The sequence below is a fragment of the Cavia porcellus genome, unplaced genomic scaffold, assembly GCF_034190915.1.
Source record: "Cavia porcellus strain 051 isolate PalLab524CR breed Dunkin Hartley unplaced genomic scaffold, mCavPor4.1 scaffold_16, whole genome shotgun sequence".
NCBI classification, from domain to species: Eukaryota; Metazoa; Chordata; class Mammalia; order Rodentia; family Caviidae; genus Cavia; species Cavia porcellus.
Window position 1 is genome coordinate 15,522,603 of NW_026947499.1, and position 27,556 is coordinate 15,550,158.

General features: G+C 41.5%; 1 long non-coding RNA gene across 1 annotated transcript; it reads left to right on the top strand.

Moving 5' to 3' along the window:
* Nucleotides 1-318: 318 nt before the first annotated feature.
* On the top strand, nt 319-27,556 carry LOC134470791 (uncharacterized). The gene is made up of 3 exons (XR_010039955.1): nt 319-478; nt 21,839-21,972; nt 22,449-27,556. It is a non-coding gene; the product is annotated as an uncharacterized LOC134470791 (long non-coding RNA).

The window sequence follows — 27,556 nt, forward strand, 5'->3', positions numbered from 1 at the left end:
TGGTTTTATTTTTCTCTCTTGATGCTAGTGTTTCTAGAATCCTTTAAAATGTCCCAACAGAAGTCGTTGCGGTTAAAATTAATAGAAGTAGTTGGAGCACCATTTTGCAAGGTTTTGATGACAGGTTGTTTCTAATCAGCTGATTCACTTGGGTCCAGCGAAAAGCTCAGGGAGATCTCACCTGCCTCACCGCTCCCTGGGCTCTGCTTCTTACCTAGTCTTTCAAATTCAGGTGCTTCTTGTACTTGTCTCAGGTGGCCTCTTTGGTCTTTATCTCTCACCTTCCCATGCTACCCACTTCTGACAAATTCACCTTATTGTCCCCTTCTAATCCCAGCTTCTCTCCTCTGCTTAGTTCAGTCCCATTAACAATGATGCATTGATTTTTGGCCAAGATATGGCTGACCTCCAAAGCAACACCAAATGGGATGAGGACCTATTCTAAGACTTTTTCCTCTCATCACCAACCAAAACTCCTGTAAGTAATTGTGGCTCATTTTTATACATGGGGCTTCCTCATCACTCAACTCAAAGGGACAGCACCATTCACATCAAAAGCCATGTGTACAGAGCACCCTGGAATTTTGCAGTGCACAAATTTATTGACTGTACAGCTCTGTCTTCAGTGGTTGAGGAGAATGAAATAATTTTTCTTTTTAATGATGTTAATCAAGACATTCCCAAGTACAACTTGTCCTGGGGGGATGTGTTACGTAAGTCTGATGTTTTATAATGCACAGAATTCTTCACTTACTGTGGTGGCTTTGTAAAATACTCAACTCAGCTGGGCTGCATCACATTCCTCAGTATCCTTCTCCCGGTATGTTCCCAAAGCCATCAGAAGGACTTCTGTGACAGGTTTGGAGTATGGAAATGCAGTAACAGACATCTTACTTTTCAGTCTATAGACCAGGCAAGACAGCTTGTGGTTCATACATGTTGGTATGGACTGATTTCTCATGGATTCTCCTTCAACTTCTCTAACTCCTGAACCAGGTACATGTTTGGCCTCATAATGAGAAATGCTATGTTAGTCAGCTTTTCATTACTATGACAAAATACCTGAAAAAAAAAAAACAACTTAAAGGAGAACAGTTTATTTTGGCTCTTGGTTTCTACGGGGTCAGTGCATGGTCACTCAGATCCATTGCTTTTAGGCCTGTGGTGAGACAGAAAATCATAGCAGAAGGGTGTGATGGAGCAAAGCTGCCGGGAAACAGAGAGGGAGAGCAAGAGAGAAAGGGGCGAGGACCCCATAACCCCCTCCTCTCAGCTAGACCCGAGTTCCTGTCTCCATCACCTCCAGGTAATGCCTTCATGTTATGATTACATCAGTCAGTTAATCCACGGAAGAAGTGAGAACCTTCACGGCCCAATCTTCTTCCAAAAGCCCATCCTCTGAACACATGAGACTCTTGGATGATATTTTAGATTTAAATCATAATGGGCACCAACTCCTCCTTGTGGAGACTGACATCATCAAGGTCAGAGGCAGCAAGAACTGGCATGGTTTCTTAGGGGTCCTTGTCCTTGCTCTCCCCACTTCATGTCTCCCTCCCTCCTTGACTGCCCACCTGCAGATTTCAAACTCCAACATCAGGCACCAAGACAGCAGCCTCGCAGAGACCACTTGCTCTGCTTCACAACTGAGTGTAAAGTCACATGTCTTGGACAAATCCTCCAGTACATTTTACTCCACCTAATGAGTCTACTTCTTTGATTGACTCCTGAGTGACCCACCAACCATGGAAGTTATGTTCCTTAAAACTACCATGGTTGGGGGGGGTCTATTTAGATTTCCCCAAAGCACAGACTGATATAGTACTTGCAGGGCAGTGGTTGTTCTGGTAGCCAATCCTGGAAAGCAGAAGCAAAGGAGCAGAGAGAGAATAAAATCAAGAAATGAGGCAAAACCAATTAGGAATTCATTGTTTTCAGGCTTCTGTTGTAGGCAATGGGATCAACTCCACGGGGGCATCTGGGAAGTGTGCAGCCTGCCTCCCAGAAGTCTGTCTGAAGTCTCCAATGCAGGAATGCTCAGGCATTTATTTGTACACAGCTTAGGCTCCCCAGTTACCCTGCGGCTTTTAACACCCCCACCTTTGTGGGATTTCCCTGCCTGAGGATGATTGTTCTTGCAGATTTAAAGAAAGAATAGAGGTAGAGAAGCAGAGATGTCTAAGTTCCAGGAAGATGCTTCACATAGAATAGCATCCTTATGCCTAGTCTATGAGGTCACAGTTGGAGGAGAGTAGAGGGGATGTGATTTTGGTACCAGAAACATCAGTGGTCCCTGAAAAGCAACTATTTGCATGATCAAGTCTCATAGACATTACTGGGCTACAAAGGATTCATTAAAATGGCAACAAAGTTATATACTTTACATAGAGCCTAAATAAATAAAAGTTCTAGAACTTTCTAATGTCAAAAACCTGCTATGATAACACACATACGTGCACACAGAGTCGTTTCCCAACTCTCTACCACCCCTTCACCTCCTTTACTTCTCCTGTTAGGTAACAATGCTTCTGCAGCTCCATGCTCTGTAGAACTGGGTGCTTGTTGGGCTTTGCAGGCAGCCCTTACTGGCAACCCAAGTGAGGGCTATGAAAGAAGCCATCAGTGTGTTAATATTAAAAAAAAAAAAAACTTTATGTCTGAAAAAATATTTTTAAATGGTGCACACGTGTAAAAAATGCAGTGTCAGCATCTCAGGGACAAAACAGCAATTAGCAAGGAATTATTGTACCTCTGTGCACAGGTCTGAGTCTTCATAGTCCAACTCTGCCTATTTAACATCTGCGTTTTCCTATATCCACTTTCCCCAGCCCCTAGGCCTCACGTTTTGATTCCAGGATCCGTGATGAATCAAAGGATCTGTCGTGGTCTCCGCTCAGAACTCTGAGCCTGTCTTTGCTGAACTGTGCTGCATACTAGCCCTGGCGTGCATGGAAAAGGGAAGACAGTGTGTGAGGTGCACATTTTCCAAGACTATATTCATTATATAGCCAAAGGGAGGTCGATGGGTAACACCTGCTTTTAGAGTAAAACATCAGTGATAATTCTCCATGTGATAGGCAAGAAAACTGGGGATCTGAAAGAAAAAAAAATTAGCCTTAATCACAACAAAATGTTTATGACCAGGAACATAGTAAGTGCTCAGTAATCGTGGGGCTATGGAGAGAAGCAGTCCATTCTGCTGGCTGAGGCCCCAGGGTTTGGGATTAGATACATTTGTGTTGTGTCCTACCTCTGCCTTTCCGTAGCTGAGGACTATTGAATAGGTGACTTTGCTTCTCTGAGCCTCAGTATTCCTGGCTATAAAGTGGGAAGAATAATACTACTGTGTGTAGGTTGTTGAAAGAATTCAATAAGATTGTGAGCTGTGCCCAGTGTTTGATAGCTAGCAGAAGAAACTGATGATGATGATGATGATGACAACCATGATGATGGTGATGGTGATCATGGTGATGTGATGAATTGGTCAGACCTGGGCACCTGCAGTTATGACATCTGAGCACTAAAGCTTCAGTCATTTCTCAGCCACCGACCGAGAGTTTAGAGAGTTTAGCAGGGCTCTCCTCACTGGCTGGTGAGTAGAGTCAGAGAGCTCTCAGTGCTGTTTTTCTGACTCAGTGATAATGGTTTCTTATATAAGCCAGCGTTTCATTGATTAACAATTGATCTTTGAATGGAGTCAGGGAAAATCTTGGGCCAGGAAGACAAAGGCAGCATTTTCCAGCCCTGTCCTCCCGGCGGATGTTGGGAGCATCACCTGCTGTCATGAATGACCCGCCTTGCCTCGCTTGGGACAAGTTCTTAATCAGAACCCGTCTTTCCCAGTGGCCCCCTCTCTCTGGTGGCCCTTTATTGCTTCCATCAGCCCTTCCCCCGCTGGCTCCTTTTGACCTTTAATAAGCTCACTTTTGTGCAGAGCTGCTGGTGAGTTATTGCCAACCGAGCAGCTCCCCAGGGCAGGCTACCTACCCAGCCCCTGGGCCTCCCCACAGCTTGTAAGAGAAAATTACATTTTGATCTACATTTCCCATTTCTGTTCTCTGTCACCTGGCTCTGGAGACAAAGGGAAGAAAAGGATGTTTCCTTGTCTCCTGTCCCTCTTCTCCCGCCTCCCTCACCGTCCTGGCCTGCTGGTCAGCTGGGGAGATAATGTGTCCTGGTCAGGAGTCATCACCCAGCTCATCTTCTCCTGGTCTCCGGGGTCTTCAAGGCCCCGGATGTGAGGCAAGGTGATACCTGACAGTCACCAGATGGACCATGAAAGGAACAATAAAGACATTCTTCCTCAGGCCTTCTGTGATTGCCCCAGATTAAGTAAGTCTGTCTTATTACGTTGTTCATACAGAATCTTGTAGCTACGGCTTTCTTTTTTATGTATGTTTTAACTGAGATAAAAATCCACATACAACAAAATGTATCTTTGTAACCCCTTTAAATTGATTTTTAATACATTTGGGTACATGTACAAACATTGCTACTACCCAGAATATTTTTATCACCCTAAAAGGAATCTACTTCCTCTTTGCGTTTCATGTAAAAGAAATCACACATGAGGTTGCATTTTGTGTTTGGATTTTTTTTCACATAACAAAATGTTTTCATGTTTCACCCCTATTATTGCATGTATCAGCGCTCCATTCTTTTTAATAACTGATTAATATTCCATTGTCTGGAGTACCACATTTTGTGGCATGCATTTATCCATTGATGAATATTGGATGGTTGCTACTTTTGGACTTTTTTTAAATGATGCTGTTCTTAACATCTGTGTACAAAGTTTTATTTGAGCATGTGTTTCCAATTGTCTCAGACACATTGCTTGGATGAAATTGATACATAAATTATTGGGTTCTATGTTTGATTCTTTAATTCTAAACAAACTGCCAGACATTCTTGAAGTGTCTCGTGTGATTTTGTATTCTCCACAGCCATGGATTGAGGATCCAGGTAGTCAACATCCTCATCAACATTCAACAATTTCCATTTTAAAAAATTATAGGGGATTTAGCTCAACAGCATAAGCGCCTGCCTTGCAAGCAGGCAGTTGTGAGTTCGATCCCTGGTACTGATAAAAAAAAAAAATTATAGCCACCCTAGTAGATATGAAATTTTATCTCTTATGGTTTTGATACCTATCTCTATTGGACAAGTGTTAAGCAACTTTGCATGTTTATTTGATTACTTTCTCTGTTTAAAAGGTTTTTATTGATACATTTTGGACACATGATAATTACCTTCATTTTAGAGAATTAGTACATATTCATATTGCATCTGGATCATTTTATACTCCCCGCTTCACCCCACCATTCCCTTTCTCCTCCCCCACATGCCCTTCCCATCCCCACAGATTCTCTTGCCTGTTTCTAAAGAAATGGAGATTTCTCAAAAAACTAAAACTAAAGGTCCCACTTGACCCAGTTAATTCCCCTTCCTGGTATCTTCCTCATACAGTTAAAAGCATACCACAGCAGTGTATGCACACCCATGTTTATAGCAGCACAATTTGTGATAGGTAACTTTTTTTTTTTTTTTTTTTGTCTTTTTCCTTTTTATCGGAACCGGGGATTGAACTCACAACTGCCTGCTTGCAAGGCAGGTGCTTATGCCGCTGAGCTAAATCTCCAGCCCTGATAGGTAAATCTTGAAAACAGCCCAAACACGCATTAATGGATGAGTGGATAAAGAAGATGTGGGTTTTTTATACAATGGAGTACTTCTCTGCCACAAAGAGGGATAAGCTTGAGACATTTCTAGGTAAATAGATGCACCTTTAGACCACGTAAGTGCAATAAATCAGGCACACATATTTAAATATCACATTTTTTCTCTGGCGTGAGAAATCAAAAGTGTAAATAAGGCCCAAGATGTTCAACAGATTCTAGGAAATGGGAAGAAAATTTTCAAGATGGAAGGGGAACAAGATGGTTGGTGGGGAGAAAAGAAAAAAGACAATGGAAACAAAGTTTTGAAAGTAAGGAGGGTAAGAGGGGTTGAAGGGAGGGCAGGGCAATGGATAAAACAGAAGAGTCAGCTTATATTATGTACAGATACAAATTCCCTATGATGAATGTTAGCCTTACATATCGCTATATGTATCAAGAAAAACACTTTTTAAAAAAGATTCATTCATTTTCCTTCAAATGATTTAAATTTAACCTTCTTTATGGCTGAGTATTGCACCAGTGTGTATATGTACTGTGTGTACTTTACCCATTCATCAGGTGAGGGCACATAAGCCACTTCCATGATTTAGCTATTGTAGATCGTGCTGCTATGAACATGAGTGTGCATGTGTCACTGTAATACGATGACTTTCAGGATGACACCCAGAAGAGGCACAGCCAGGTCTAACGGGATTTCTACTTTTAGTGTTTTAAGCAATCTCCATACTGATCTTCACCGTGGTCACACAGGTTTATATCCCTGCTAGCAATGTAGAAGTATTCCTTTGCCCTCACAGCCTCACTGGCATCTGTTGTTACTTTTTAGCACATGACACATCCCCATTTTAAAAACTGGGTTATGTGTCAGGGTGTTGTTCAATTGTAAGGGTTCTTTATATATTGTAGACACTAGAGCTTTATCAGATAGTTGATTTGGAAATATTTTGTTCAATTACCTGTGTCATCTGTTCATGTTAATTGTGTTATTTGAATTACAAAATTTTATTTTGATGAAATCTAGTTCATCTATTTTTATTTTACTCTTTCCAATTTTGTTTTCATATTTAAGGTAATATTGCCTAATACAAGTCACAAAGATTTATACCTATCTGTTTCTTCAAGAGTTACATAGTTACAGTTTTTTTTTTTTTTTGCCCATTTTAGGGTTAATTTTTGTTGGATAGGATTTTATATTCAGCTCTTCTGGCATCATTTATTGAAAAGATTATTTCTTTCTATTAAACAGTTTTTGTACCCTCATTGATAGTCAACTGAGCATAAACGTTTGGGTTTACTTCTGGACTCCTGAATCTATGTACCTATGTGTGTCTATTTGGTACCACATTGTTTTGATCACCACAATTTTGTGATACCTTCTGAAGTATGAAAGTGAGGATCTTTTAACTTTGCTACTCTTTTTTTTTTGGTTGGTTTAGCTATTCGAGGTCTCTTGAAATTCCACATGAATTTTAGGATTAACTTGTCTATTTCTATAACAAAAACAGTTGGAATTCTGAAGGGGACTACATTTTGCTAGTGATTATATTGAATCTATAAATTAGTTTGAGGAGTATTGTCATCATAATATTAAATATTATAATACAAGACAATGAGACATATTCTTATTCACTAAAATCTCCCTTGTTTTCTGTTAACAAGTTTTGTAGTTTTTCCATGCAATATAGTTCTATTTTTGAATAGTTATATGATCAGAATCGAATCCCAGACTAGAACATTCTACTGTGCACTGCATTTCATGCCATAGTGGCATATATGGAGATAGGCTGCTCATATCTGTCTTAAAGAAAGGACTCACTGTGTAGTTTCAAGGAGTTAGATTGGGGCTGGAGATTTAGCTCAATGGCATAAGGGCCTGCCTGGCAAGTGTGAGGTTGTGAGTTCAATTCCTGGTATCACACACACACACACAAATTACATTAGCTGTTATCAGAGTTACCTAAATTTTTAAGCCAAAATTCCTCTGTTCTCAGGAGAACCCTTGGCCAGTAGATAAGTAGTGAAAGCTGTAAGATATCCCAGGACAATCTCTGGCCTACGACTTGAAAGGCAGTGGTTGCTAAAAGACCTCAATGCGCCCACTGAGTGGCTCCTCTAAAAGACACACTGTCCTAGAGTCCCTGTTGGTCTTGTAGGTTCCATGCTCAGCACAGTTCTTGAAATTCCAGAAGGAGGATGATGGAGGATGGAGAAAAGAAGAAGAAAGTCAAGGTAAAGAAAGCTGAGGTCCGGTGGAAACCCTCTCCTACCGGGAGGAAGGACTTCCCAACAGCTGCAGCTTGCTGATTTGTACAGCCAGCAAGAGCATGTTCACAGAGAATCCAAGAGGAGGCCAAGATCCAGGCAGAAAGAACAGTCAGTCTTCAGTAAAACATCATGCCGTGGTGATTACACAGACAGGGAACAAGAGGGAAGTGTCTATATTATCTCAGTGGAAGTCAAGTCACTTCGTACGTCAGCTCCCTGAGCTGTGTACACTTCTCCTGTGGCCCTGCCAAACTCATGAGAAGCAGTGACCTTGTCCTAGATACCCAAGGTAGAGACAGCTTCGTTTCCAACAGGTAGAAAGCTTGTCAAGTCTGCACTGAGATTCAGTATCCGCTCTTGCCTAAGCTGGCTTCCTTCCTTTCCTTTTCCCATGCATTGCTTTCCCGCCTTCTGAATTCCTAAGTCTGTCCTGACATCTGCCTTCTAGGGAACCCCACTTGCATAAAACTACCTTATTCTCTAGTCTGGCTCCCTGGTTGATACATCATTGAAATTCTAAAAACACTTCCAACAGAAAGATGAAAGGTGTTCTCTCTTTTTTTTTTTCTAGTGCTGGGGATGAAATTCAAGGCTCCAGACATCTACCACTGAGCTATAGTCCCAGCTTGGAAAGACTCCCTTGATGTAGAATCTTGGGCACAATTAATCATTTTGTTGCTATTAAGGAATAATTTTTTGTCATCAGTCCATTAGCAGGGTTATCCATGATAGAAATGAAGATGCATTGCCCTTTTTGAAAATTTAGATGGAGCCTGTTGGTAATGGATCCAGTTTGAATGATAAAGTGCCTCGGTTTATATCATTCAAGGGAAGAAAATGCTGTTTTGTGAGAAAAGTCCTCCATGTGCACCGTTATGGTCAGTGCTGAGTGAGAGAACAGGACAGAAACAGGTAATGTGATCAGACAGCTGACTTCAAGTGTTTAAAAGTTAAAGAATTTTTCTTTGTTGCTTTCCAGATCCAAGGAAAACCTTGGATGCTAACTTTGTTTAGTCAGGATGTACCTTAATGTCACTTCTTCAGAGAAGCCTTCCCTGAATCGCCTAGGTCTGGCTCATTTCCTGGTGTGTTCCTTCAACACTCAGAAAAATCCCAGGTTCACAGGAGGTGCCCCCCTAAACCTTTGCTGAGTGCAAGAACAAATGAACTTAGTAGGCAGAAGTTAAAAAAGGAAGAGATGTGGATTCCATTAGAATGCTTCGTAACACTGTTACCACTGAACTGTGTCCAGCTATGAAGTAGGCTGCTGCAAAGTCCTGGTTCAAAAGAGTTAAGAAAAAAAAAAGGGTAACCTTCCCCCCACCCCCAGGTCAGGTCCTATGGATTTCCGTGACACCAAAGCTTCCTTAAACTGGTGACATCTGTCCTCCTGCATTCCTTGTGTTTCTATCTGCATCTTCCTCCACTAAGAGGGACTTGAGTTTTTTCTCTAATGGGGGTGGGGGAAGGGAATCCTGCTGTAGAATTGATTTTCCATCTGCTAGGGAAGCAAATACAAGACAGAATATTTAGGAGGTACCTGAAAAATAGAATTTTGGCCTCTCATGCCCTCAGGCATTTCCTTAATAACAAGTACCATTTATGAAGCACAAGGCTCTATAATAAACATGATATAAAAATCGCAAAATTTCAAATTCTGCTCCTATGTGGGAATTATTATCTTCCAAATAAGAAAACCCCATGGTTTCCTTTAACTGCTTTGGAAATTCAGAGCTAATGTCCAGCTGCTCAAGGAAGAAATTCTAAGCATACAACTGGCTCAGAGGAAGGATACTGACCCCCAAACAGTGGGGCTGTCTTTGTGCACCGTGCAATACGAGTTGGATGATTCTGATAAACAGCCTCCAAAATTAGATGTGACATTCACGTCTGAACTTATCCTGCAACCATGTAACACCTAGAATGCTCTCACAAATGCATGTTAATTTTATTATTCAGATTTTGTAATAGTCTGGAATAAAAGGGAATCATGTTCCAAAGTACCTCCTAAATCAACAGAGAGAGATAGATTCAATTACGTTTGCTGTCATTTATGTTGTCTGTACTTTGAAGGATGCTAATTTTCTAAAAATTAGTTACTTCAATATGACAAACGTCTCCCCCTAGTCAAATAAGGAATCATTCCCTGAAAAGCTCAACGGTGGGAAAAATCAAACCTTTGAATCTTAGGATCTTTTCTGGGCAATTAGGTTATGTTGTATAACATAATAGGTGCAAATGTGAAAGCCCTGATAATATTTTATAGTTATAATAAAGCAAAGTTGGTGTCTAAATAAGAAAACCATAGAAGACAGTTTGTGTGTATCAAATTTTTCACAATGGGTCATTTACAATTAATCTTCTGGCATCATCTTCAGCTCCCCGGAAAATGTGTGAGTGCACTTTTGCAAACTTCTAAGCAGTCAGAGTGACTGACACGAGTATCATTCTCCGGAAAATCCAGAACACAAACAGAGGTGTGCTGAAGTGTCAGGAGAGGCCAACCACACAGAAACCCACTCTGGAGAACTCAGGTGCAGCTGAGGCTTTGCTATGCTACTCCAAAAGATTTCATGCGAACCCAGATAAAACAAAACATTAGGCCCCATGAAGTGCAGGCAAAGAGCCAAGCCAGTAGTTATAAGCGTTGTTTCCTCCAGTTGCTTGCTGTGTGACCCCATATGGATTATATTGTTAGTCTGTGTCTCTACTGCAATAGGAGAGACAGCAGTATATATGCTGCTGTTATCAACATGAAGTGGGTTCATGATTGTGATTTTACTTATATATATGTATGTATGTATATTTGTTGTTTTTAAATCTGGGATGTCACCTGAAAGTCTCATGGGCTCGGAGATTGAGTTCATGGAAGATAATTGGATCATGGTGGCCCTACAGCTGACTTGTTCTTAGGAGGTAGGGCCTAATTAGAGGCAGGTCACTGGGGGTGTGTCGTGGAAGGGTATAGAGTCCTCCCTGGGTCCTCCTCTGCTCTCTGCTTTCTGATTATCATGATATGAGAAGCTTTCCTCCATCCAGGTCCTTCTACCATGTTGTTTTTGTGTTTAAGCCAACCAAACATGGACTGAATCTTCTGAACCATGAGCCAAAATAAGCTTCTCTTCTTTGAAGTTGCCACGTTGGATATTTTGTCCCAAGGAGAGGAAAGTGACTAAGACATGTATTTCTTATAAATTACCTCTGGGCAAGTGTTCCATTTTTCTTTTGCTTCCTCCTGGCATTAGCCTCATGGTGGCTCCTGAGTCTACTCATTTTAAGTAGTGTCAGTGCCTGTAACTCTCTAGAAATGATCTTCTCTTAGTTCAAGTTGCTAAGAGAGAGTATCTAGTGGGATTTATCCCATCCAAATAAGTCCCTGCTAGTCCTAGTCCAATCCCAAGGCTAGAATCCCTCTCACAAGAGCCTCTCCCTTTTCTCAGTGTGAATCCATTTAGCTGGACTGAAGGTGAGGAGTCTTCTGTTTGGAGACTGGGCGAGCATCAGGCATCTGAATCATATGAAGAAGCTCAGGTTAGATCTCTCCTGGTTGGGTTGCATGGGAAGCCATTCAAGGAGCTGTGCAAATAGTGTTGTGTGTGAGACAGAGGTTGATAGTAAGCTTGATGAAGTAGACAGGAACTAACCATCATGGTGGTTGTAACTTTCAAATGGGACAGGAAAAAAAAAAGGTGTGTGTGTGTGTGTGTGTGTGTGTGTGTGTGTGTGTGTGTGTATGTGTGCTGTTTCTGAACAAGGGAGGGCAAGAGAGAAGTTGATGAACCAAGCTGAAAAGCATAGGTATGTCCAAAATAATATTCTTTGAATTTGATTGTAAGATTTCTAAAGTTTACAAAATTTTTTAAAATGGGAAAAATTGCAACTAAGATGTTTGCTAAATAAAGCAAATATTTCCAAAGCCAAATGTGGTGGTGCATATCTGGAATTCCAATACTTGGAATGCTGAGATAGGAGGATTGTTCCAAATTGAAGGCTAGCATGAACCACATAGTGATTGCGAGCTTGAACTACAGAGCAAGACCCTGTCTCAGACAAAAATGTGTTCATAATAGATATGTAAGTACACAAAATGAGTACTTAACAAGCCAACTGATAACTCAGCAAATTCTAGCTTGCTTTATCTGTCATGTACATGATTTTCCTTTGCTGTCTGAACTTCAATTTGTGTATCTGTTAAATGGGTTTGGGTTACTACCTCCTAATTTATTGAGAGGTTTCATCAATGGATACATTGATGGCTCAGAGGGACTGATAGGAAGTTGTGAGGCATTGGCGTGGTTGTGCTGATTACTGGCAGCTAGCATTGATTCTGACCAAGTGGGTCATTCCAATTGTTAAATATGTTTGAGTATCATTCTTCATACCTTGCATGTTGTAAAAGCCAAATTTGTGACACATTTTATTACCATCGTCATTATCGTGATTGTCTTTAGTATCATTCCTGAGCCCTGTTTAGCTTCCCACCTTAGGAACTTGAAAAAAAATGAAGCTATAAGAATAGCTGCTAGATAGGGATGTAGGAAATGGCCTCAGTACCAGGTAGTCCATGCTCCGAGGGAAATAGTTCTGACCCAGCATAAGTTAGATAAAGAGATTTCAACAACATCCCAGGTTAAGGCAAAGCTAATCCTGGCCCAGAAGGGTTAAGCTGTGTTTACAAACTGAATACTGATACACAGTGAGATAGGAAAAGAAGCCCAGGTCTTCAGGGAGATAGAAGGATGGATGTTGAGGCACTGGGCCTGTGTCTTCGGGTAAGGAAGAGGAGGCTTGGGGAATGAAGGGGATCAGGGATTCGTAGCAGAACTAATTGGACAAAATATGGCAGACATAATTGCACAAAATACAGAAGAGTGTGTAAACGCTGGGAGTGTTTAAACCTCATGCCTCTATTCCTTTATGCTGGTGCCTCAGAATCCTTCAAAACTAAGCTTGCTAAATGTTTGTTTAGACATAAGTGGATGACTAGATGGATGCACGAGGGTGGATAGATCCAAAAGATAAACAGAAGCATGAACTGTGGGGGAAAGAGAACCTCTTTGAAAAAGGAACAAAAAATGGGATGAATATTTGCATGAATAAATAACTAATGTGGTTAATGGGAATAGAATTATTTAATGAATTAGTTAATGAATAATAAGGAAAATATTTTATCAAGGACTTCCTAAGTACCAGATATTCTGCTAAGTAATTGAATTAATCATCTCATTTAATCTTACAACAATCCTATATAGGAGGAACTGGTATCATTTCAGTCTTATAGATGAGAAACAGAGGCATAGAGAGATCAAATAACTTGCCCAAGACCACACAAGTAGGAAGCAATAGAGGCACCATCCCAATGAATTCTTACAGTCTTTACCCTTCCCTATTATGGTGCACTGTTGTCTTAGACTGTTTGTAGTACTATAACAAAATACCATACACTGAGTAGCCTATCAACAACCAAAATTTATTTCCTTTAATAACGAAGACCGGAAAGTTCAAGATTGGAATGCCAACATGGTTGGTTTCTGGTAAGGGGTTCTTTCAGGATTGCAGATGGTTGATTTCTCACTGTATCTTCTCATGGTGGAAGGTGCAAACAATCTCCCCCGGGCCTCTCTTATGAGGGCATTGGTCCTATCTATAAGGGTTGTTCTTTAACACCCAATCACCTCCTAAAGACCTTTCCTCTTAATATCAGCCTATTAAAGCCTATGTTTCAGCATATGAATTTTGAGGAAGTGAAAACATTCAGGCTTTAGGAACCAGGGACCAGAAATGTGTGGATTCATTTTACGCCATAGATAGCAGTTGGTCTCAGCATCTCAAGCCAGATAAGAAATTCTTTCATAGATTCCACAGGCATATAAATGTGCACCTAGTATATTCCAAGTACTGCTCCAAGCACAAGGGTTACATCAGCAAACAAGCAAGCATGGGCAATGCTTATGCTTTAGCGGAGATGAAAGACAATAAGCAAACATATGTATAATTATGGATATAAGTAAATACTTCGAAGAGTAGCTAAGCATGTAAGGAGTTATAGGGTGATGGGTACTGGTAGGATGCAGAGGAGCTATTTTAGATTGACGGCTCTCAGAAGACTTTACAGAGGAGGTAAAAAATACCCAAATCATTAACATGGCATTGCTCAAGGATCCAGGATAAACATTCCAGGCAAAGAGAGAGAAAGTGCAGAGGCTCTGAGACAGGCATGAGCTTTCTAGGTTTAAAGACCAGGAAAGAGGCTGGCCTGGTTGGATAGGGATAAAGAAATAGCAGAGAGAGAGGAGGTACACCCACAAAGGAGACAGCACAGATCTTTATCCAAGGCTTTGCAGGTGGATACAAGGAATCAATTTTGTTTTAAAGGAGCTAGAGCATCTGAATTACATTTGAAAACATCCCTCTGTTTGTTGTAAGCTGTTATATTATGCTTGTCTTCAGTCCAACAAAACAACTTGGTCAGTTAATATAAGAATGAAGAGCATTTGTTTGGCCTTTTGGAAGATTCCCACTGTCCTCTCCCCTCCTCTCCTTTTCTCACTGGGAACCCCTCTGTTACTGATTGGTATTACTTCCTGGGGTACCAGTGCATTAGCGGGGAGCCAAACTTTCTCTTTGTTTTCTTTTCTCTCCCGGGGACACTTGGCCACCTATTTCATAACCCCAACCAACAGTCCTACCCCCCCCAAAAGACAAAACCTATATATCCATATATCCAATAATAGGGAATTCTTTAGGCAAAATCCATTCACTATAACAATTTTTGCCTTTGAAAATGATGTTGGTGATACGTAGTTGCTAACGGTATACTATTGGGGCAGTAACAATGACAGTTAGCTGAACATCTATCATGCACCAGGCTCAGTGTTTATAACCAATATATTTTACTCCATTTAATTCTCTTCACATGGAGAGATCAATTCCACTTTTATTCCCAGTGTATAGATGAGGAGCTCACGGTTTCAGTATCTTGCCGTAAGTCACTAAATTAGCGTATAGTTCCATTAGAGGAAAAGACGAATCTGTCTGATTACAAAGCCCATGTTCTCAGTTCATGCCCCCCACATGCTACTGGCATATAACCGGGCTGCACTGTTAGAGAAAACAAGCTGGCTGTTAAGTAATAAAGGCAACCTCAGTGCCATCTTCTTTGGTATGAAAAGGGCATACAGCTAAATGTTAAAAGTTATTATCTCTGGGTGGTTAATTATGGAATACTTTTGTGTGTGTTTATGATTTTTGTAATTAGTTGGAGAAAAGCAATAAAAGGTCTCTATGTGCTGTTCTTCCCCACTCAGCCTCTGTGTTCCTCCCTTGTGGCCTCTAGACAAGCTGTGGGTTTCTTTATGAATGTAAAGCTAGCATGACCTCTTCCCTTTGGCCTCCTGGCTTTGCAATTTCAGCACAATTCTCTAGATTGCTTCAAATTTTGCAAGCATTCTAGATGCTTAGGTAGTTGCAAATTTTTCACCTCCAGGAACAGATATATTCCTTCTTAGCTAGGAGCTTGAATAATATATTTGCAAATGAGCCGAGTCCCTAATGTGTTTATCATTTAGAGGGAGGTCTTGGTAATAGCCTCGACTCCTGGGGTCAGGACAGGGTTTTTGGTGACAGGAAAAGGACTTGATCTGCTCAGTGAGAGACTGGGCTTAGAGAATAAAGGGAATTGAGATAGACTCTGTTGCCAGGCTTACGACCTGAAATTTTCCTTCTCATCTGGGGTAAATGGGGGTCTCTGTTCATCCTATGTTTGAAGATAATTTCAGCAAGAGGTAACCTCTGGACTCTGCCATGCGTGCGTGCATTTATTCAGAAAGGCAATATTTATTGAGCACAAATCTCTCCAGGGCTATGCAAAGTGCAGGGAATTCAGCAACGGGAGGAAAGATCCAGCCTCGCCTTTGTGGAGTTTGCAAAGTGGAATCTGTGGGGAAGACAAACACTGAACAAATGTTCCAGTGTTCAGATGTAACAGGAGGTGGAAATGTGGGATGCTGCGGAAGCACGTGAGAGGGGGCGCTCAGACTGTGGATTCAAGAAAAGCAGTCTCAGGAAATCCTGTTTGAACCGAGAGAGAAAAGATGCCTAGGAATATAGCAGGTGAAGAGCAGGGAAAGAAAGCATCTCAGGCTGAGGGGGTACATACGGGAGGATGGCAGGGGAAAGGGCGGCTGGTGCAGGTGCAAATCTAGCAAACCACATTGCTACATTTGCACGGTATTTAGGGATGAGGAAGATTAAATTAGAAAAAAATTTCACTTCTCTTGTATAATATACTTATCATTATTGTTATTATTTCTCCAAACATAAAGAAATAAGGACTCAAAATTATAATTATCCTGATTTGTTCAGTGTGTGCTATAACACATGTGCAGAAATATCACATCATATCCCATAAATACGTGCAGGAAACTTTCCACTTTAAATGACATCACCAAGCCAAGGCAGAATGGAAAATGAAGTTGCTTCTCCGGAAGAGAGGAATGCTTTTGTGCCTGTGTATTTTTCTTTCATTCAACAGATATTTATGCAAAGTCTATGGCAGTCCTGGAATTTGGAGAACTGAGGACAAAGATCCTTAACTGCATGGACTTATAGTCTAACAAAAAGGAACAAACAATAAAGAGTAAAACAAGAAAAAGAGATAGAATAATATTGACTAGCATCAGGAGTCATAAAGATTAAGGAGCCAGGCGTGACAGTGCGCACCTGTAATCCCAGTACTCTGGGAAGCAGAAGCAGAAAGATCAAAAGTTCAAGTCCTGCCTGGACAATTTAGTAACTTAATGAAATTCTCTTTTTTAAAACAAAACAAAACAAAAAAAGCCCTGGGAATGTAGCTCAGTGTGAAGGCCCTGGGTTCCATCCCCAGTGCTGAAAAAAACAAAGTAAAGTGGATCAGGGGACATAGAAACCCAGGGTGGCTGAGTGAGTTGTCTTATTCCTGTTTTCTGGTCAGGATGTCCTTTAAAGTTGCCATATGGGCAGGGAATTTAAGGATGCTAGGGGATAAACCTGACCTCTGCGTGGCCAGACCTTACCGTGTATCTGCCTTCCGTGAGCTTTCAGGTTGTGTGGGAGGAGGGTGGAGCTTCAGAACAGTCAGTCTGGCTCCCTTGGCCATTCAGAACCATGACCTTGGACGTTTGACCTTGGATGTTTTATTCATCCAGGTTTAGCTGGCTACAAATGGAACGCTCATCCACAGAGTTCGCATTCAATTCTCAGGTGCCCCTTATGATTGTTTAATAGCTGCTTTAACTCCGTCTCCTGATCACTGGTTGCTGTACTTACTGACCTCCTAATTTAAAAACAGAGATGAGCCTGATCAAATGCCGAGCAGAGGCAGCACTGCTGCCCAGGCACGGTGTATTGTGGAGATGGAAATCTCTTGGCAATATAACAGGCATCTATTAGGGAAGCTGAGTTAGGCCTTCGCTCATTAATCAGAGTCTTCTGATAAAGTCCACTGCAGCCAGAGTGGTGTGTTCTTTCTTTCTTTTTACAGATACAAAGCAGTATCATTGTCTTTATCGATCTCTACTCTTATTGCTATCAAAATATACTCTTTCAAAGTCACTACCTGTGGCTCCCCTCATGTACACTGTCCTATACCCTTATAGAAAAGGTAGAGGGTGTAAATAAAAGTTTGGTGTTTGATTTGCAGCATTTTGGCTCCTAGGCTAGGTAACCTTGGACAAATTGCTTTACCTTCTTAAACCTCAACATACCTAGCCATAAAATGGGGGCAAGTATTCCTACCTCCCTTGATAGTTGAGAGGAAGAAATTAAACAGTAAGCTTGACAATTTTTGGAAATGACTTCTAAAAACTGTAGCACATAGGAGCGACTTTAGGGTCTTTTAGGATTCAGATATATGGATCATATCCACTGAGAGTCTGACTCAGTAGTAGAAGCGTGTTTATTCCTGGATGGTTTTGTGCAAAGGGTTCCTTAGGATACACTTGGTGAAAGCACTGTTGTATACTTCCCGTGTTGCTGAGTATTTTCTCCCACAACTTTCTCATCTCAGATTGTGCAGTGTTTAACTCCCCTTCCTCTGTAACAAAACTTTCCCTAGGTTTGAAAGTAGTTGTGTTCTTTACTGTGACTACCCCCATAAGCTTGTATCTCCTGTATTATAGAACCTTTCATTATGGCTTATAGACTAAATATTATTACCTAAATATTGTTAGTAAAGATCACGAAAATAATAACTTGTGCTTGGGGCTGACAGTCAAATGCTAGCTGAAATTCAATCAAGTCTCTAGTAATTTTTAGTTTTCAGTAACCAAGCCATTATCCACTCACTTGAGTGTGTCACTTTTTTATCTGTCACATTTGCAGCAGCTGGACAACCAATGTCTTTGGGGTTTGGTCATATATTCATCTCTTCTAGCCAATTTTCTTCAGATTTGGTTGCTTTCCAAAAAAAGCAACCAATATGGATTCCTCAATTGTTTTTCAATATAAAGACTTTTATTGATTCAGTCATTTATGCATTATGAATAATCACTATTAATAGTAATTAACCATTCATCCGTTCATTAATTCAAGAAAATTCTGTCCCCTACCCATACCTGTGCCACGCAATGTGCTGTCATAAGCTTCATTTCTAGACAAGCTCAGTGCATGTTGATGGAATTTTGAAGTTGTATTGGCAAATACTGCCAGTCTCTAGCCTTAGAGTTTTTGCTGCCTTTACTGGGAGGTGGGTGTGTGAATGTCATTGGCCCAGTCTTTTCTGTCATCTGAGCTGATGGCACCCTGACCAGCTTTGATGCAGTGCCATCAAGGACATTAGAGCTCTATTATCTTTAGTGCACCGGGGCATGTTGTGTGAGACCAAAACCCTGCATGTGCTAACAGAAAGGAATGCAAATTTGTACACTGCAATAAAACTCCTATCAATCACCCGAAGAAGACTCGGAGCAACTGAACTAATATCTGAGCTGTAAGATTGCATTTTCCTTGACTTTCCTGTCAATGGGAAATGTTTGTGCATACCAAATCACCAGCTAATACAAACCTTTCAATAGACAAGGAAGAAAGAAACATAAGCAAGAAAACAGAAACATCCTGTCAACCTGCCCAAAGCATGCTAATTATGTTTAAACCTGTATTGGGTACCAGATACATATTGAGCACTTATTTATTCCTTTCTTTACTTAAACTGTCTCCCAGCCAATCAACACAGCCCAAGGATGAGACAGGTGCAGTAGAATTGATGGTGTCATATTTAGTCATTATCATTGTCATCATAGAACACATGTACATCTGCCCTGTGTACCAAGAACTATATATGTCATCTTTAAATTTTTTGCAGTTATGTTAAGGTCAGGATCTGTTATTATCTCAGGGTGCAAATGAAGGAACTGATGTACAAAGACAATAAAGGACATTATCAAACAGGTGTCAGATCTGAAGTTTGACTTCAGTTCTGTCTAATACAGGTTGACAGCTAACTGCTCATCCCAAAATCTCAATATTATTGCTTTAAGGAAAGTTTGCTTTAGCCAACTGAGTTGCCAAAATCTGGTGTTTGGTTGATCTTGGGGTCTTGATTTAAACTAAACCCGTGGTTAGAGGTTCTCATGAGTAAGGGCCTACATTATCAAGTAACATTCCCATGGGTTCTGAGAAATAGCCAATACCCTAGACACAGACTATGTTCTCAAGAAGCTTGTATTCGTGGGTTGAAGAAAGGGAAAGTCTTCTGGGTTGGGGAGCTCCAATTCTGTGGGTCACAGAGGGAGCAGCCCAAATCTATTCTTGAGAGTGTTTGCAAAAAATTCTATAATGATATTTATGCAAAGAGCAGATCGGACAGCTATCCTCTTGCTAGATGTGCTTTCATTAACTGTTTCTTTTTATAGAGCAGTGAAGAAAATATCCGAACACCCACAGAGAGGAGTCAATCAATACACCCCTCCCCCACGCTCTTTTGTTTTCTATTCAAGGTCCTATTAAGAGGCAATCAGTATTATCCCATTGGTTTCCCAACTCTCAGAGTCAAAGGTCTAACTGAAATGAAAGCAACCCCTCTCCTTTCTCTTGCTCGAGTCTTAGGAAATTGGGACAGAGCAAGTCTCATTCAAGATAAGCTTCTTGATCACAGCCTGGTCACCACTTCATTGCTTTTTCCCTGGGAAGGCTGGCCCACCTTGTACTTTTGCCCAGGGCAGTGATGACTTCCAATTACAACTTTTCCTTCTGTTTGGGCACCAAGGGGCAGGCTTCCCCTATACCATGATATAAATAACTAGCTGGCATGCGGAAGATTTTAGAACCTAAAGCAAGTTGAATTTGAAGAACGGATGCATACTTTGCTTTTCCCTTGTTGTAGCTCATAAAAACTATCTTATAGACATGGAATGGCACAAATCTTATAGTGCTGTGATCTCAAGTGATCACATCTATCTTTTCTCTCTGTGAATACAAGAAACAATATTTCCAGGTCTCGGTCTATGTGAAAGGAGGTAGTGACATAGGAAATGCCTAGAAGGGGACTATCCTGGGTCCCCTGATCCTAATTTTTGCAGGAGAGGATGCCAAGGTTAACACCTACAGGATTGATTAGGAAAAGGGACTAGAATGTCTCAGATAGAGAGGGTGTGCTGAAAGTCTCTGAGGAACAAATTATCTAGTGGTGTAACACGGCTTGGAAAGTCAAATGGAAGCAGGAAAGAACAAGGAAGCAAGGTTGGAAGAGGACACAGGGGCCAGGAGATGGCCTTCCAATAGGAAATTCTGCTTATGTTAAGGATGGCAGAACGGACACAGATTTGAGAAGGAAGATTTCTTATCTTAAAGAAGGATTTCTATTTAGGAAAAGATTGCAAGTATTTTCTCTTACATGTTAAAATTCCCAAATCATAACCAGTACATGACTGAAACTTTTAGCCCAAACAGAGTCCTACCTCAGACACTCTAGTAACCTGCTAATATTTCTTACAGGAGCATTAATAGGTGAAATGTTGTCTATACTTCTGTATCTTCTACATCACTGGTGCCATTTTCTCCCAGATCCTCAGGATCAACTTTTAAAGTAAACCAGCTTTCTTGTGCATTCAAGACCTTGCTACACACTCACTCTTTCATAGAATCCTTGAAAATATCTTTGGTTCGGAGTAGGTGAGTAAAGGGAATCTTAAAGTGCATGCGTGTTATTAGGAGAACACAAGCACCCTAGATTGGAACCACTATTTACCCTTCCTACTGCAGACCATGTAGACGGTGTCCTTTGCCTACCCTGGTCTAAATTAGCAGAGAAGGTTTGCTTCTGAGCTTTAATTTAGTCTTCCATCAAATTTCAAGGGTATTGGGGAAATAGCCCTTCCCAAGAAAGAAGAAGTAAAATCTTTCTTATGGCCTCATGAAAAGAAAAGAGAGAAGATAGCGGGAGGGGAGAAGAAGAAGAGGAAGAGGGAGAAAAAGTGGAGGAGGAGGAACAGGAGTTGGGGGAGAACAGGAGGCACAGAGGAAGAGCAAGAGCATCTGAGGTGGAAAGGCAGAGGAGAAGGAAAAGATGGGGGGATGCAAACGATGCTGAAAGGAGGTGAAAGAGAAAGGGGGAGCACGAAAAAGAAGGGAGAGGAGAGGAGGATGCAGAGGAGGAGTGTGGAGGAGAAAGGGAAGAGGAGGAGGTGAGGAGAAGGAGTCGGTGGTGAGGAGACCAAAGAAGAGGAGAACGGAGGGCCGGATGACTTGGGATCTTGGGCTAGATGACCGCTGCCCAACAAGTCCTTGTCCTGTTCACTCCATGCGAAGTTCTCCCTATCCTGTAAACGAATAGGACAGGGCGAATTCTGAGTATGATGAAACAGATTTACTTCTATTGCTGAATTTTTCTCTCATTAACCAACATTTCTTATCAACAGGGTATCTGCTGGTTACCTTGAAGGAGAAATTCTGAGGTCAGTCATTTGTGCCTGGAGGAGGACAATAGAAGCCCTGTGTATCATGTTCTTCTGGCTTTCTAGGGCAAGGAATTGTGTCTACATTGGCCCTTGAGGTACTAAATACTTTGGACTTTCTGAGAGGACTTTGCTATAGTCTGTGTTCTAAGGGAGGGATTACTACATTAACCGAGGATCTTACCAGATTCTACAAAGCTGGGGTGGGGGGAACCCCACTCTTTCAATGTTGGCAAAGTTATCATAGGGGTGGGGCATATGTTAAGAAGTGGTGGCCATGGTAGGTAATATTACACATGGACTTCGTATCAGTTAGTTTAACAAACCACCTCAAGGGTAAGCGACTTCAAACAACAGGCACTTATTATTGCTTAGTATCTATAGGGATCTGAGCAGTTCTGTCTTCACAAGATGGGTTGCGCTCAGCTGCATTTGCTCATGAATCTGTGGTCCTTTGAGTTTGACCAGAGGCTTGCTGCTGTGGGATGGTCTTGTTCACTTGTCTAGAAATTACCGCGTTACTTGTTAGGATGACAGGTGGTAACTACGCTGTATATCTCTCATCTTCCCACAGAGCAGTCGAAACTTATTTACAAGACAGACAATGCCATGCCTTGACTTCTTGTGCCTTAACCCTAGAGATGAAATACCTTTGTTTCTGCTGCATTGTTTCAGCGTAAACAAGACCAGCCCATATCAAGGACTGAAAAAGAATCTTTCTTCTTGATGCAGAGGAGCTATAATCACATTACAAAACATGTGCATACAGGGAGGACTGTGGGATTGTGGATAGTTTCACAATTGATCTGCCACAGAGCTTAAGAAAGCAAAAGGTTACTCAGAGACATAAAATCTGTGAGGTGAGTTGCATAACCTATGTGACTGACTTCATAAATTTTTGACAGAACCATCACGTTTATGAAAGTCAGAAGCAACTTTCCTCCTCTGGGAAAGAAGAATAGGATGGGATGGTATAGCACATCCTCCCACCCCCTTTCCAGTGCTGTGACGATGGCCACACACTGTCCCTAATACCTTTAATTTGTGTTGGATGGAGTCAATGGGATGAAATTAACCAGATAGAAAGAAAATGTCAGGGTACAAATGTGGTGGCATAGGAGCACACCCAGAGTCTCGCTCAGCTTCCTGACTTTGCCAGCTGTTTGTGCCCCCTCTGGATGGATGATCTGAACTTTCCAGGGCACTCAGCTCGAGTTTACTATTGCCACGCAAGTATTTAATACGGGAAAATTTTAATCACGTTTGTCTTCGCATGTTTCGTCCTAACAACAAATCATTTTTAATGGGAGACGAGGGGATGGCAAAAAAAAAAAAAAAAAAGAAGTAGCAAATCTTGCCTGGCATTTTTATCACCAGGCTCAGATCTTTGGTCCCAGGGCTGGATTTGCCACCAACTGCAAATCATTCTGATTGAATGAGATGCATGAGTATTGGGAAGAGGGCTCAATCTAAGGCACCCATGTTGCCCCCCACTTCCCATGTGTCTACCACCTCCAAGTAAGAATTTGGGGACAGCTACTATGTGGCAGCCATTGTCTTATTTTAACCCTCTCTATAATCTTTCAGAAAAGATGATTGTTTTTCTATCTTAACATTATAGAAACTGTTACTCTGAGATATCTAGTGACCTGTCCAAGTTCACCCAGCAAGTAAACCACGGAGCAGGAGGTTAAACCCAGGTCTGTTTAACTTTAGAGCTTGTGTCTGTAACCATGGCACCAGGCTGCTCCTCTTTACAAATCATAAGACATTTCAAATCTCTTTATATTATAATTTCCCTTGGAGAAGTCTGTTTTCCTACATGTTTACATACACAGAAAGACTCCTTCACTGTGAATAAATAAGTCACTCAACGCATTGTGTCTGAGCTCTGGAGGGGCCAAGACAAGACACCAGGTCTCTTGACAGCCTATCCAGGCTCCCTCTATTAAAAAACAGAAAACATGGACCTTTGCCTTTAATAAAAAGGGCAGATCCCTATGATCCCTGACCCTGAATAACCCCTTGCCTGGCTCACTTGAGGTGTATAGATCTCTACAGTAAAAAGACAACTGTTTCTAGTACTCCAAAGGAAATCCATGTTTCTCAGATGATGATGAGTCATATAACTTCTACTTATTTTATTCTTCAATTATACCTACCTTTTCAGTTCTACAAATACCACTTGACTACATCTGGAAAATTTCAATGCAATTCCAAGACCTCATAACATTTTACTCAAAGACGCTTTCGTGAACATCTCCAACAGATGACTCATTTTGAATTCAACATATTCAGAATCATAGAGCTTATTGTGTCCTCAGTTTATTCATTTGTACAGTACATGAAACGCTGAGAAAGCTCATTAAAGAGTCATAAATGAGGAACTGCAGTCAAAGATGTAGGTGAAGTGTCAGGAAATATTGCTGCATAAATCTGGGGGTAGGACAATTTCAACCAAAGGCAGGTGATCAGCAGCATCAAATATTATCAAAAATGAAAGTAAGATAAAAGGCTAAAAGTGACAATTGAATTTCCTATGGGGGAGGGTGGGTCCCTAGGTGTCATCAGAGCTATTCTGATGCTACTGTGTTGTTGAAAGCCAGATGATAGAGGAAGTAAAGGGTAAAGTAAAAATAAATAGGATAGAGTATATTTTATAAAAGTTCAACTGAGTAGTAGAAAGTTCGGGAAGTTTCTACTCTTGGAAGATGCCAAGAATGAATGGTTGCTCTTAACGAGGGGGAAGCATGACTTTATAGTTGTAAGGGGAGACACATTTAAAATGGTGAGATTGAAAGTATACAGGAGATAAGGGACAATTGGCGGAATAAGATCTTGCCAAAGAGAAGACTTGGTATAACAGTGTGTGGCAATGAGTTGGAATTAGAAAGGGGGCAGAGTTCTACAACCTAGCCCATGTATGTTGAGCTCATCTTAGGTGTGCTGTTCAGGACAATGGGAGATATGATGGAAAAGAAGTCCTGGCCTTAAACTCTAGTTTCCCATAGCTTGTTGCATGCTAAGAACCAAAGAAATCCACAGTTATGGTGATATGATGCGTGGGAACTGCACCAGTTCTGCAGAAAAGATCAAAGAGGAATGCCCAGAAGAAAAACTGGGGCTTACATACAAGTGGCAGCATGAGAGGAAGAAGAAAAGTGTTCTTAGAAGAAGGAATGATGTTTGCAAAGGCCTGGAGGCCAGAGCAAGTGTGATCTACCTTCCACCTCCAGAAAGAGCTGATATAGCAAGGGATGGGTAAGGATGCAGCTGAGTTTGCAGGTGAAAGGGACAGTTGCCAGAGTGCCAGGTATGATGAATGGAACAATGTATGTTTTATTGGAGAGTCTGGTGCTGGGAGAGCACATGGAGGTGATAGAGATACACTGAGGAAAGGACACAGGAATGGCGATGAGATGGGTCAGCTACGGGCCTGAAGGACAAGCCGTGATTTCTATGCTATAAAAGTTTGTCTACTTCTCATCTCCACTGTTATCAGTTAATCCAAGTGATTCTCGTCTCTCCAGGTCCACCATAAGAGCCTCCCCTTTGATCTCTGCCCATCCATTCTTAACCCTTCTATTTCCTTCTCTATGCAACAGTCTTTTAAATATCACAGATTGCATGCCCAGACTTGTACAGCTGCCCTTAGAAGAAAATCTCTGTCTTTTGCCACATCCTACAAAGTCCTGTGTGATTTCTTTGCCCCGACCACAGCCTCATCCAGAGACTCTTGTTCCTCCTGCTCTAGCCATGCTGCTCCCTTCTGCTGCTCCACTGCCCCTTCCCTTCCCTTCATCCCTTTGCAGATGCGATCTGCTGTGAGTGGACCACTCTGACCCCTCTCCAGCCTAGCTGACCCTACACAAAACCCTCTTTAAACTGCAGAATGGCCACATGACCCTCCTCACAGCACTCACAGTACTACACCATTTCATTTATTGTGGGCACTTAATAAAGGGACAGTTTTACATCTCAGTGTCTAATTATTATGCTGACACCCCTCTTAACGACTCCTGTAAGATCTGTGAGAGCAGGAACAGCATCTGTTTCCCTCTTTATCAGTGTGACCCCAAGACACATCTGACACACATTAGGCACTCAACAAATACTTTATCAAGGAGTAGATAGATACACGGATATTAGCAATCCTTGAAAAACTATTGTATCCTTAGCAAACCCATAAGACTAATTTAATACAGTTTCATCTAAGAAAGGGCAGATTTTCTCTCCCAAGCATATGTATATGAAGGTTTTCATCTTTTTGTGTAGATATATCAACTCTTTACACGCCCATGGACATCTGTGGGTGTGCACAACCACAACTACAATAAACACGTCACTTCGACAGGAGAGAGAAGGCACGCTTTCATCAAACCCAGGCATGCAAACAGGAGGTAAAGCCTCCCTCGTTGCTTTAGCGCACATGTTTATTGATGATGCAGATTAAACTTTAATCATATTGCACAGTTTCAATTTCCAATTGAAATTGAAAGTCTGAGCCACGCACGGGCTTTTATTACCGTCCACTTACACTGCTGATGGAACCGATCAGAGGGGAGCCATCTTCCTGGGCCGCAGGTGGGACAACTGGACCATAAATCAGAGTAATGCTGTGATACAGGAGAGGAAGCAAGGCATGATAAAAGATGAGGAGTGTTAGGGGCAATTTAGTGAGTGAGGGGCCTCATCATCAGGTCAGGAAAGTGTACGGGGCGACAGGGCTGCCGTGAGGAGGGAGGGGAGACGCTCAGTCATCTCCCCAGTGCGTGCCAGCAGGCAGCACTTCTAAAAGCAAAAGAAAACACAGTTCAAACCATGCTTTCCAAACAAGATGCCATCGCCGGAGTCCTAACCAAGAAAAATACGGCTTTTGCATGTGAGTGTTTTAAAATATGAATTCCTGAAAATAGCAGGCAGGGCAGACAAGGATTTCAATTGAGGTCAAACCAGAAGGCTTGTTTTTAGTGTGTATCTAGTATTGTAATAGCACGTGTTGTTAAAAATATGACTGTTTATATCCTCACAACGCAGAGCATCAGTTCCCCGCTCCTCCTCCTCTGCTCCTCTTCCTCCTTCTCTTTGTCTTCCTCCTCCTCCTCTTCTTGTTTTGTCTCCTACTGGAAGCGTCACTTATCTCTTTGGGGAGATATCTATGAAGTTATCATGGGTATACAGGAGGTAGTAGATCAAGAAGTAGAAGTTAAGCAAGCTTTTGTGTTCATAGGGGAGAATTATATCACTTAAGTAGCATTTACTGAGTAGTTACTATGCGCCAAGCACTTCTCTAGTTTGCGTAAGAGCTATATGAAGTATTACTAAGAATCAATAAGTGTACAGTATTCATTTGCCACTCAGTGTACGGCAAGCACCCAATACATGCTAGATCTTGTTTATCGCTACTGTTCCATTGTACTGTTGGTAAGAATAAAGACAAGAGGGTGAGACAAATTAGCCAAGGTCACACAGCGGGAAGAAGCATGGCTGTGATTGACAGTAAGGTGTCTGCCCTCACTTAGCCCCCATACCCTGCTGTCTCCTCCTCTAGAAACCCTCCTCCGAGATAGATGATGCATTGCTGTTAATTACACTCATGCCGCTGTGTCATAGAACTTATTCCTCCCATTAAAGTATAACATTGTACCCATCGAAAGGCTTGTCCTCTCCTCCTTCCCTACC